Below are 12,545 nucleotides of genomic sequence, written 5' to 3'. Positions count from 1 at the left end.
GTTTTCACCACCTGCCTTGCCAATGTGCCTCCTCACCAATGAAATACAAGATCACAAACATGTCGTACATGATCTAAATTTTATTTTGCATTGTTTGATATGTTTTTTATATTGTTTTGTAGGTTTTTTATATTGTTTTGTAGGGTTTTTACAATTTTTCTTTAGATTTGTTTATTTATTTAGATTTCAATTAATTTTTTATTAGAAAATGTCAATAATCAACCGACAAATCCCCAAGAAACTCAAAACCCTCAAGAAAATCAATACCAACACCCTCCCCAAGAAAAACAACAAATTTTGCAACCTAAACCAATTGAAAGACTTCCACCTGGCACACAAGAAAATATAATAAATGAAATAGAAAGAGGCAAAATAGAATTAGAAGGACTCATTGGTTGGTTGAAAGAATCTGGACTAACCAATCCAATGAGGGCTCAATTGGCATTGTCTCTCGAATCCATTAAGACCTAGATAGCTTTAATTAGTGATTAGTTAGATGTTTGGTGGGTTAAGAGGGATGAACAAAAAGGATTTTATGCAAATAAATTGTCATATCAAGATGTTAAAAAAAAAAAGAAAAACCAAAAGGTAGAATATGTGCATTTTTTAGAAAATTTGGTGAACAAAATACTATTAGAGAAGGTACTAAATGGTTCCCCATCCATTGGTGCATACACGAAGCTATTATAAATAATTTTTGGGATAGATGGTGGATGGTTTTTGATGCCCCTCCTTGCAACACTCACGAGATCCCCATGTATTTTTTAAAGAAATTGTATTGTGAGTTTGTCCTTGGGGAGATCCCCAATTATTTTGATATATTAGACTCCCAGCGTAGAGGTGGGGGTTCATCATTTAAAAGGCCAGGGGCAGGTCGTGACCCTAATGTAATTAGGGCACCTGTGGTCATGCCACAAGGTGAGCATGTGACTATTCCTTTAGTTGTGAAGGAACATGTAGAGGCCAACGCTCTAGGGACCATTAGTGCTTTGACACAAACCCTCATCCATTGCACGAGTCCATTAGTTAAGGGGGAGCCTTCAATGCACCACGATCACATGTGCACATCATGTGGATCCTTATGCACATTTAGCACTCATGCTAGAGATGGTGCAGATGATGAGCTTGTCACTGATCAGTTCTTGAATGACACATTTGGCATTGAAACACAAGTAAATTACAATTATAATTTACTAATTTGATCACATTTCATATGTATAATGAGGGTATGTGCAGGATCATGGTGTGCCAAAAAGTGGCGATGTGAAAAAAAGAGAGTTTGAAGACGCCTAAAAGCGCTTCAAAATCCACTCTGACTTTTTTTTACCTATCCAGGAACCAAACCTGGAAGGTTAAGCCGAGCCTTATTAGATATCCGATATGATATTGGATATTTGATTTGATATCGGATATCCGATAATATTGGATATCTGATTTTAAATCAAATATCCGACTAATAATTATAATCATATAATAGTATGATATATTAGTTAATATTATTATTATTATTTAATATTAATATTTACTTAATGATATTATTATTATTTAATATGATAATATTATTAAATAAAAATAAGATATAATAATAATAATAATATTAAATAATATATCATACTATTATATTATAATATTATTATTATTATTTAATATAATATTATTATTATTTAATGTTATTATTATTATAATTATTATACTATAATATAATAATAATAATAATATTATATTATAATCATATAATAATAATAATATTATTATATTATAATCATATAATAATAATAATAATATTATATTATAATCATATAATATTATACTATAATAATAACATTATAATGTATTATATTATAATAACATATTATATTATAATAATATAATATAATATTTCATATATTATAATATATAGTAATGTAATAATATATATATATATAAGATATAATATAATAATAAAAAGTAATATCTTATAATATAATATATAATAAAAAAGTATAATATATTATAAATTATAATAATATTATTATTATATAATATAATATTTTATATTATAATATATAGTAAATTAATATAATAAATATAAAATATAATATAATAATATATAAAATGTAATATATATTATATATTATATGTTATATTATATATATTGTACTCATTTTATGTTATTGTGCCATATCGGATATCCGATATAGTATCGGATATCCGATACCTATACATTGGATTAAATAAAATCACAGACCCGCGGGCCCTCATTTTACACAAGTTTGGAGCCAGTATTGCATTGCGGATTGAATATCAGATACGAGATCGGATATTAGATATCAGGTATGTTCCCCCTCCCCCCCCTCGACTCATTTTTAAGCTAAATTTAATAGATTTTAACATGATTTTGTTTGTTTTAGTTGAATCTAGGGTTTTTTTTTGACAAAAATGGTTAAAATTTAGATTTTTTTAAATATATATTATGTTTTGCAATTCAATAGAAATGGCTGATCAAAATGATGACACTGAGGCAGGAAATAATATTCCTTGTAACCCACCACCAAACGATCTAGTATCCCCACAAAACCCTCCACCAAATGATCCTCTACCTCCTCAAAACCCTCCTCGAATCAAGGAATTGATAAATGAAAATCTCACTGAGTTGAGATGTTGTTTGCATAGAACATACAATAATGTACCTACACTGGCTCCTATGTTATCCACGTTAAACACCATAGTGGATAACATTGAAACCCTTACAAACCAGCAAAATGCTGCTCTTCGTTGGCGTGATGAAATGCACCAGATGTTTGATGATGGTTTGGATTATGATGAGGTCACGGCCCTCAACATAACCAAAGACGATTTGGCTACCCTTTTTGCTAACCCAAAAATGGGTATACCAGTTGACCCAAAAAAAGTCAAACTATCGATTAAATGGTGCACAAATGACGCCATACTTGCAAATTTTTGGGACTGTTGGTGGATGGTCTTTGATATCCCTCCACATGGCAATTTAGACATACCATTTTATTTCCTTAGAAAATTATATGCAAAATTTTTGTTGAAACTTAAAGTGAACTATTGGAGCATGAAGCCCAACATGGGCTTAGGACTAGGAGCTCCTCAGGATAGACCCTCTTCCCAGTGGAAGAAACTTGGCACTTTTGTCCCCCCCCCCGTGATATCTCCCCCCCTCCTCGATTCCAGCATCCAAATATTATGGCAGAGGCTAGCTCTTAGACCATCAGAGCCATTCATAGGTTAAGTAGCCTAATGATATCTTTGGCTAGGTTAGTCCTGCCTCCTTATGTTGATGATGTTGGTGCCAGTTCATCATTGGTTAGCTCATCACACGTTTGTGTGCCTCACACTTGCATTAGATGCAAGAATATTTTCCTGGGTCACATAGGTGATCTTCCTGAATATCATTTTGCATTAGATGAGGATACACTAGATGCACGTGCAGAGGCTATAGACCCTAATGTGAGAGAGGAGGGGAATACAGAGGCATGGACTCCTTCGGTGTCGGTACGTGTATACATTTTTTTCTTATGACATATGTGATTTAAAGTTAATTTTTATAATAGAGTAATTTTAATTTTTAAGCCATACTGACTTTTACATGTATGTGATCTTCATTCATGTTTAGTTGATGACCGAGGAGGAGCTCAGACAGATGGATGATGCTACACTCTCGGCCATTTCATTTGGCCTTGAGACATCTACGGCACATTATGTTGTGTTCACATTTTATTTATTTATTTGATATTGTAGCATATATGGTTGCTAATCTTTCTTTTATCTTGTAGATACCACCTACCCCGGGGGGACCAAGTGCGGGGGGTGAGCCAGCATGCATTGACAAAGGAAAGGTAATTAAATTTTTTCTAATTGATTAAATATTGATGCATTCTTGTAAAATATTTGTGTTAATCTCATTTAATTACATTCTTTATTGTATATAGGGTGTGGCTACTGGCGAAGAGCCTGTATAGATTTAGCGTCCTAGATCATTAGGGATTTTCATTCGCACAAAGAGCCCCATTGTATGTATAAGTATCATTTTTTTTTTTTTTTTTTTATTGATGCCGAGGAAAGTATGATTGTTGTTCTATACAATTTCTGCGATTTTTTCTGTACCAATAATGATTCATGTCTTGCATATGTTCATTACAACTTAAATAGGCTTATATGCACCTGCCCAACCAACCAAGTTGGTTACAAAGGTTTATTTAATCAAACAAATACCAAATTACTACTTTCCCTCCAAAACTAATATGACCGTTTGAATTTGAAATTCAAATTTAAAACTATAGTTTTTATGCATTCCCCAACTTTCTAAACTATTCCATTGACTCAAAATTGGTCATATGGATTTATTAAATGCAACTGAGTATGAAACTATCCTAAGACTACCCCATATGGCTCTTTTGGCCATTTTACATCATGTTGCCCTTAGGTCCTTACTAGGATTTTTTATGACTTTTGTCTTTCAAAGTACATCATTTATTACATAATTCTATTATTGGCTTTAATATATCCCAATTAACAATCAATGATGTCTTTGATCCTCTATCTTCATCTAGTACCAAGGCTCTCTTAAATGATTTAATAGGTGCCCCTGCACCAAACACCCCACCTTCAAAGCAACTCTTGTTCCAAGAGTTAAGGGGTACTATCTTCTTTCCTCCCATCCTTCTAGAGGGATGTTTGATACTTTGCACCTGCAATGTATTACCCTACACACCTGCATACAAATCATTAGAAACAAAAAGCATTGGATCCTTGTTACCAGTCATGGTAACCTTACTGCCTGCTGATTGTGAATAGTCATGTTTTATCCTTGACAAAGACTGAGTAACTTGTTGTCTGAGGTCATGCTGACCTTGTCTCTTATCCTCCATGGATATGTTCACTTCTTTGTTCACTCTCATCACTAAAGGACACCATACTATTCCTATCATCACTCCTTTTGCTGTCACTATCTGCTTGTAAGAAAAATTATGAGTTTTGTCTTGAACAATCTCATCCTTCATAACCAAAAGAGATGGCTTTAGTGGTAGATCTGTCATATCATGTTTACTCTCCCTCTGCTCCTGCAAGTCCACAAACTCTTTCTTGCCAAAACAAATACCTCTTTCCTCATCATGACCAGTCGAAGGATTTAGCTTAAACTTCACACCATCTTTGTGTACTATATAAACATTTGATGAGCCAAAATGAATAGTGTTCCTTGAGGCTTGCCAAGGCCTTCCAAGGATTACATGGCAGCATGTCATTAGAATGTGATCACATATAGCTTGATCTTTTATATTCTCCTATAGAGAAATCCACTATTGCTTGCTCCCTTACAACAATATTTTGTGCATCACTGACCCAAAATGCCCTATATGGTCTATCAATAGGATACTTCTTCAATACTAGTTTATTTACCATTTCATAAGACACTAAATCATCAAAGGAACTAGAGTCTATTATCATCTTACAAATCCTACCATGGCTCATGCAATTTGTCCTGAAAATGGATGGTCTGGTCTCCTTTTGTTGCTGCATTTGTGGTCCTCTTCTCACCATCAAAGATTCTCCTTTAAGTTCAGGGTCTGCATTATCGTACTTCTTTTCTTCCTCTTCTCCTTGGGTCAAGGTGACTCTCCTCTCCTCCTTCTTGAAATCCACACCTTTCTCAGGGCACTTGTAGGATTGATTGCCTACTCCTCCACATGTGAAGCATTTACCTGTGAAAACACTATTACCTCTTCCACTTCCAAATCTTCCTCCCCTGAAACTTCCTCTTGTCTTAGATGTAATCTCTTTTCCTTTATCTTTGTCTTGATTGTTTGAAGTGTCAAACTAACTTCTTACACCTCTTCCTCTCGTTGTTCCACCTCCTCTCTGATTTGCTTACCTCTCATTCTTTCTTTTCAACTTCTTCTCTTCCCAGATTGCCAATTGAAAACATTCTCCAAGTGTCCTTGGTACATTCAATCCTATTTCATCTTGAATATTGTACTTGAGGCCATTAATGTATCTATCCACCTTCTCATCTTCATCTTCTAATCCTCCCCTAATACTCAGGGTATGGAATTTCTCAGTATAGGACATGACATCCATATCCCTCGGTTTCAAATTGTTCCTTCTTATCTTTAAATTTGGATTGTTAAATTAGATGGCAAGAATTGATTTCTCACCATGGTCTTCATTCTCTCCTAATTTGAAATCTTATTCAATCCCCTTTTGATGCAGAGTTTGCAGCAACTACCTTCCACAAGCCAATAAATGGCTGTCACAATCCAACTTAGGATTCTAGGACTTCTCACAAGTCCTCTTACCCACTCTGGGTATACTCAACCGCCAAGCCAAACAAGGAAATCCCACTTCAAAAGCCTCACCAACTATCACTAGAAATGGAGAAAATCATGGACATACAATTCCAACCCAAACTCATCAATTTGTTTGGTTCCACCAAACTCCCAACACACCTTTGCACTTCTAGGCCTACAAACCTTGTAGCCTTCCAATTAGCTTCTTTGCACTTTTCTCTTAGTATCCCTTAATAGCATAGGGACTTCTCCATAGGCCCTAACACCCTTCTTGGCACCTACTAAGAATCCAAAAGCTTTTGGGCTGATCTTGCTCCAGCACCCTCCAAACTGTTTCTTGGTACCTAGGCCTAGTTGATCAAGTTAGGCTAGGGCTTCAAGGAAGAATGGGAAAGGTGGGTTCCCAAGACCCAAAACACTTAAGGAAATCTCCAACGTAGTCAATGAATCTAACTCCAGCACTCAAACTTATCAGAAGTGCTTGCAACCATGACTGTCACCAATTACCTTGCAAAAACCAGTCAAGCACATATGCTTGCTTGATCTAGGGCCGACTTGGAAAAATAGTTGCCCTTCTCTCTAGGCCTCCAACCTATGGCATTATGTTGCCTAGTCTCCTAACTTGCATATCCCTCAGTTTTAGAGGGTGTCACTGGTGGGAATGCAAGTTAGGGATGCATTTGTGGAAGGGTCTAGGAAACAAGGCTTTTCAGACCAACTTCTACTAAAATGCAGATAACTTTTAAACCCCAACTCCTTTTTGAGTCAAACCAAAACCAAAACTTTCCTAACTCACCCCTACAACTATTTCATACACTTAGCAATCATTAAAGTTCTGTACGGATCTGTACCAGCGTAATAGCCAAGCAATTACCAGTAAATTTCAAGAAAATTGATGTTTTTATTGTTTTTTCTCCAAACCACCGTACACACTGATCTCCCCCTTTCAACTGAGATCACATATGACATATATAAAGGTCTACATGACCGTTGGAACAACCATATAGGTGTTCCCAACAATAAAACAAACAAACAACCACTTTTTGCTAATACTGTTTAGACTCTAAATACCCTATTCTAAGGCCTTTTGGTCCCATGGAGTCACTTAGTTTATAACCACACCAAAATGCTTGTGGGCCTTACATGTGCTTTTATTACAAAACATAGACCAACTTGTAAAATATGAACCAAACCTTTATTCCAACTTCCTAATCTACTTGAATCCTCGCTTTCATGGAGTGGCAAGGTGTTCGACAACATAGATACTTGTTCCCCCCTGCCACATTAGTTAGGTGCCCTGCACCACCTTTCCTCTCTCTCATTTTGAACACTAGTCGACCATGTGAGTGATGTTCCTCTCAATCTTGCTGTTGCTACTTTTACCTTCTTATCTGCCTCTATGTCTTCAAGATCAAAGTAGTTCTCAAGGGCCTCTATCCACCCTAGCACTTCTTCACTATCCATTTTACCCTGGTATATTTGAAAATCAATATGGTTCTTCCCACCATTACCTTGTACTACCTTAATGATTCTTATAAATCTCCTTTCTTCAGGATCATCTGTTGTCTCATGCTCTTGCCTTGCATTACCAACCTCTTCTTCTTCATGGTTCTCTCCATTTCTTCCTCTAACCTCTTCTCCTCTAGGTTCTTGCCTTTCCTTTTCTAAGGATTCTTTCCTTGCAATAAGTTTCAGCCTCTCTCTTCTCATCTATCTTTCTTCCCTCACTCTAGATGCTTCAAGTTCTCTCCTCTCTCTTTTCTCTTTTGCCAACTCTTCTCTCAATTCTTCAAGTTCTCTAGCCATTTGATTTTTAGGAGGCATTTTCACAACAAGTTTTCTTCCTTCCCAAGGGCCAACTCATTGATTCTCTTTCTTTCCTCACCAAGAAATCTCTTGACACCACTTATGTACCTTTCAACTCTGGGACACACAAGGAGGAATTAGACACACCAAGGCTTCAACAAAGGGACCAACACACTAAGGATTTTCAAGATTATAGGTCTTGATCACACTCCTAAACACCCAAACTTCAAAATCCTCCTTAAAATGGCTTAAAAACCAGGGCCCGCTTGTTCAAACCCCAAAACTCAATTCTAGAACATTTTGACTTGTCTAATGACAAGATATGATCATGACAACCTACATGAAACTATCAAATGACTCATCTACCATATGAAATCCTAAAATCCTATCTCATGCCCAATTACAACTTTTTTCCACATATGGGTCCAACATTATAAATTTGTATGCTTCCATGAGCCATAATTGGTGCAAGGATTGCCCAATTGACTTCAAGAGATGTTCCATGACCTCTGTAATGCCTTGGATCTTCAATGCTCCCTTGATGAGCATGGGATGTTGCTGCATCACTTATCTTCGTAAATAAATTCAAAACTAGTTTCTATGATATTAACAACTACTATTTTGTATCTCAGAGGAGACTCCTAGTGCACATGAGGTTCGACGGGACAACTATGTAGATTTGATGACGCGGCCACTCACTCCTGAGGAGGAGCCTACAATAGTAAGTTGTAGTTTGAATTCATGATTAAATATGTTATAAATTTAGCATGCTATGAATTATAATATTATAGTTTAAATTGTAGATTCATCTGACAAAGGTATTTGAACATATACAGCCCACAATCAGAGAGGTACCAACATTGTCGAGGGCATACGAGAGGACTCCTGACCGACGTAGGAGGTTGACGAGAGAGGTATTTATTATAAAATTTTGATAGTATTAATCTCCATTACAGAAAAGATCATTATGCATTTGAGTAATTCAATGTTAGATACGTAGAATCATATAAATTTAATAGTCTAACTTTGGGTTTTCCTTTTTTGTTTATGTAGGAGGCATCTGATCCACCTAGTGCAGCGAAGAGGCTGCATTTTGATCATCCACTAGCACCTTAGGATAGTATAGTTTTCGTAGGATGCATCATGAGACATTTTGAGATGGCATATGCCACATTGTATATAGAAACATTGAACAAGTGGGTGCAAGAAACGTTGTCCAAGTCATAACGAACAACGCAAAGAATTGTAGAGCAACAGGTTTGTTGGTTGAATCACGATATCCACATATCTTTTGGACACCTTGTGCAGTCCATTCACTCAATCTTATGCTACAAAAGATTAGGAACCAAATTGAGTGGATCAAAATAATGTATGAAGAGGCTGAGGACATACAAATGTTTGTCACAAACCACCACATGACTCAATCTCTTTTCAAGAACTACTCAAAATTGGAGCTATTGAAGGTAAATGAACTTGAACTCAAATTAGTAATTTAATTTTTAATATTTGACAATTTCTGATTTTTCATATTTTACTTGTGCAATTGCCAATGTGTATACTTTTCTTAGTTTTCTAAAATATGTATCTAATAGTTGTTTTTTGCTCTAATTTATGTCACAGGTTGCTGAGACTCATTTTGCATCACATATAATTGTCTTAAGACGACTTGTGCAAGTGAAAGATGCACTTCAAGGTATGGTAATCAACAATAATTGGAGTGTATGGAAGCAAAAGAACACTGAAAGGGCAAACAAAATAAAGGATAGGCTATTGACTGACTCATGGTGGGAACGTGTGGAATATCTCCTTAAGATCACCGAGCCCATTATGAGCATGCTTAGGTACACTGACATGGATAGGCCTTGCCTTGGAGAGATCTATGATGGCATAGACTCAATGATTGAGAAGATCAAGCAAGTTATAAATGAAAAGGAGCAAGATCCACAAGAGACCTTTTTCAAACAAGTGCAACAAATTATTGATGAAAGATGGAACAAAATGACCACTCCATTACATTTGCTTGCCTATGCCTTGACCCCCAAATACTATAGCTCACAATATTGTGATCTACCAGGAAGGTTGCCACCATACAAAGATATGGAAGTGTCTGACGGGTACCAGACAACATTTAGAAGAATATTTCCTGATGATGATATAAGAGATGTAATCATGGATGAGTTCATAGCATTTGTCAATGCTACAAGTCTAAGTAATGATGCTCTTCGTCATCGGTTCAAGAAGCATGCTCATGGTTGGTGGTACCTCCATGGCCAAAAATTATGAACATTGCAGCCCCTTGCAATCAAAGTTATATCACAAGTAAGTTTTATTTTTTTAAAAATTAGCTCACTTTATCTTCAAAAGAATTTTTTAATAAGATTGAATTAATTCCTTTTTAATTGCCTACCCTATGTTGTCTTTATAGATTGCTAGTTCCTCTGCATCAGAAAGAAATTGGAGCACCTATTCTTTCATCCACTCGGTTAAGCGCAATAGGTTGCAATCAAAAAAAGCCGAGAACCTGGTATTTGTGCATAACAACTTGCGCCTTCTTTCACACAAGAGTCAAGAATACAAAGAAGGGGAGACAAAGAAGTGGGATGTAGATGCAAAGATTGTAGACTTGGATGCTTCCACTGCTGCACTTACAATTGATGATTTTGATAACTTTGATGCCAATACCATTGTTGATTCTGCTGCTGATCCCATTGGCCTTGGTGCAAGTAATAGCATAGGCGAAGAAGGAGGAGATGAAGAAGATGAATATGAAGAAGATGAAGATGAAGAATGAAGAACTTAGAACTAGAAATTCAAAATTTTAATAGATTTTCATTCTATTAGTTACTGTTAAACATTGAATGTGAAACAATGACACTTGAACTTGATATTTTAAATGTTTTGAATCTTTCATCTTTGATGTTGAAGTTGATTGAATTATGTTACTATATGATGGTATGCTCACCATGATACATTGATATGTTATTGTTTATGTTGTTTTAAAGTTTTAAATGTGTTTATGGTACTATGCTACATTCTAATTTTAACTCATGCTTCATAAAAATGTATGTATATATATATATATATATATATATATATATATATATATATATATATATATATATATATATATATATAATTTTTACATGTTTTTGTACTAATGAACCCAAATGAACCCAAACCCCTTTCCAAAATTTCGTCGAACTAGCGAACCGGTTCTCGAACCCGAACCCGGAACCGAACCACGAACCGGCAACTTAGTTTAGACTCTTCCCATACCATGCAATACATCCCTTCAATAATGTAACATATGTATCAGCCAACAAACAAATAGCCAATTTTTAGGTTGTTTAGGAAGCATATTCGTTAAAAATATCATTTCTCAGGTGCAATGGGCAAAATAGACCGGTTTACTAGTTGCACTTTCATTTGTCAAAGCTGCAACCATGCCTTACATAAAAAATACAAAATAAAATAATCTGCCAGCAGCAAGACCTGAGATGCAGCATATAAGTCACCTACTTCTAAATTATGATGAAACTATAGGAAGTGTGCAGGCACCCTTTAAAATTATTTATACATTGAGAAAAAGTGATACTCCACAACTAAGTAAAGATTAAGAAGTCAAATATGAAATTCTCTTGAAGAATATGTAAGATTTAAATACCCCTAACATTTGTTGCTAATTCTTTAATATGCAGGTCAAATGATGAAAAAAAAAAAAGCAAAACAAGAAGCTATCCATCAGATTAGGAATAAAGGAAAGTATTAAGAAAATGAACATATTAAGAATAGAAACAATGTGTGAAACATTATTTGGAAATCACCCTTAAGGTTGAAGTGTAGCATTGCAAAGAACCTTTATTCAAAAAACCCTACAGACATGCTGCCATCTTATGTAATCCGCAAAAATGTAATTATGTACCTGCTGCTCAAAAGTGGATTTTCCAATAAAAAGAATAACAATTTTTTTAGAAATCATTAATTTATTGTAATTTATTGTAATTTATTATGAAGATTAAAAAGTGAACATAATATAACATATAATGTTCCATCTAGAAAAATAGAGGAAAAAACAAGATTTATACTTTTTGGCAAAGCGGGTTAGGTTTTAGCTAGTTTCTAATGACAAAATAGCTTTAAAATAGGCAGTACATATATTCTTCTCTATGGCCTTTCAATGATTTAGAGGTTTTAACTCTGCAGTGATGACCTAGGCTCTTAGGATTAGAAAATTCAAAATTATTATGTTTTCCTTAAAAAAGAAAATTGTTCTAATTTACACTGGACGTTGATGAGATGGTGTCCACCTTCCTTACATACATTCCACTGATGCCTCTCTTAGAAAAGTATGTGTCTGTTTTCATTTTGTAAAACATGACATACATACATATATATATATAAACTAGAAGATACATGTGAGTATTTACCAATTTACAATGTCGAAAT

The sequence above is a fragment of the Cupressus sempervirens genome, chromosome 10, assembly GCF_028749045.1.
Source record: "Cupressus sempervirens isolate cs-2001-9-10 chromosome 10, ASM2874904v1, whole genome shotgun sequence".
NCBI classification, from domain to species: domain Eukaryota; kingdom Viridiplantae; phylum Streptophyta; class Pinopsida; order Cupressales; family Cupressaceae; genus Cupressus; species Cupressus sempervirens.
Note: the sequence above shows the minus strand (reverse complement) of the source record.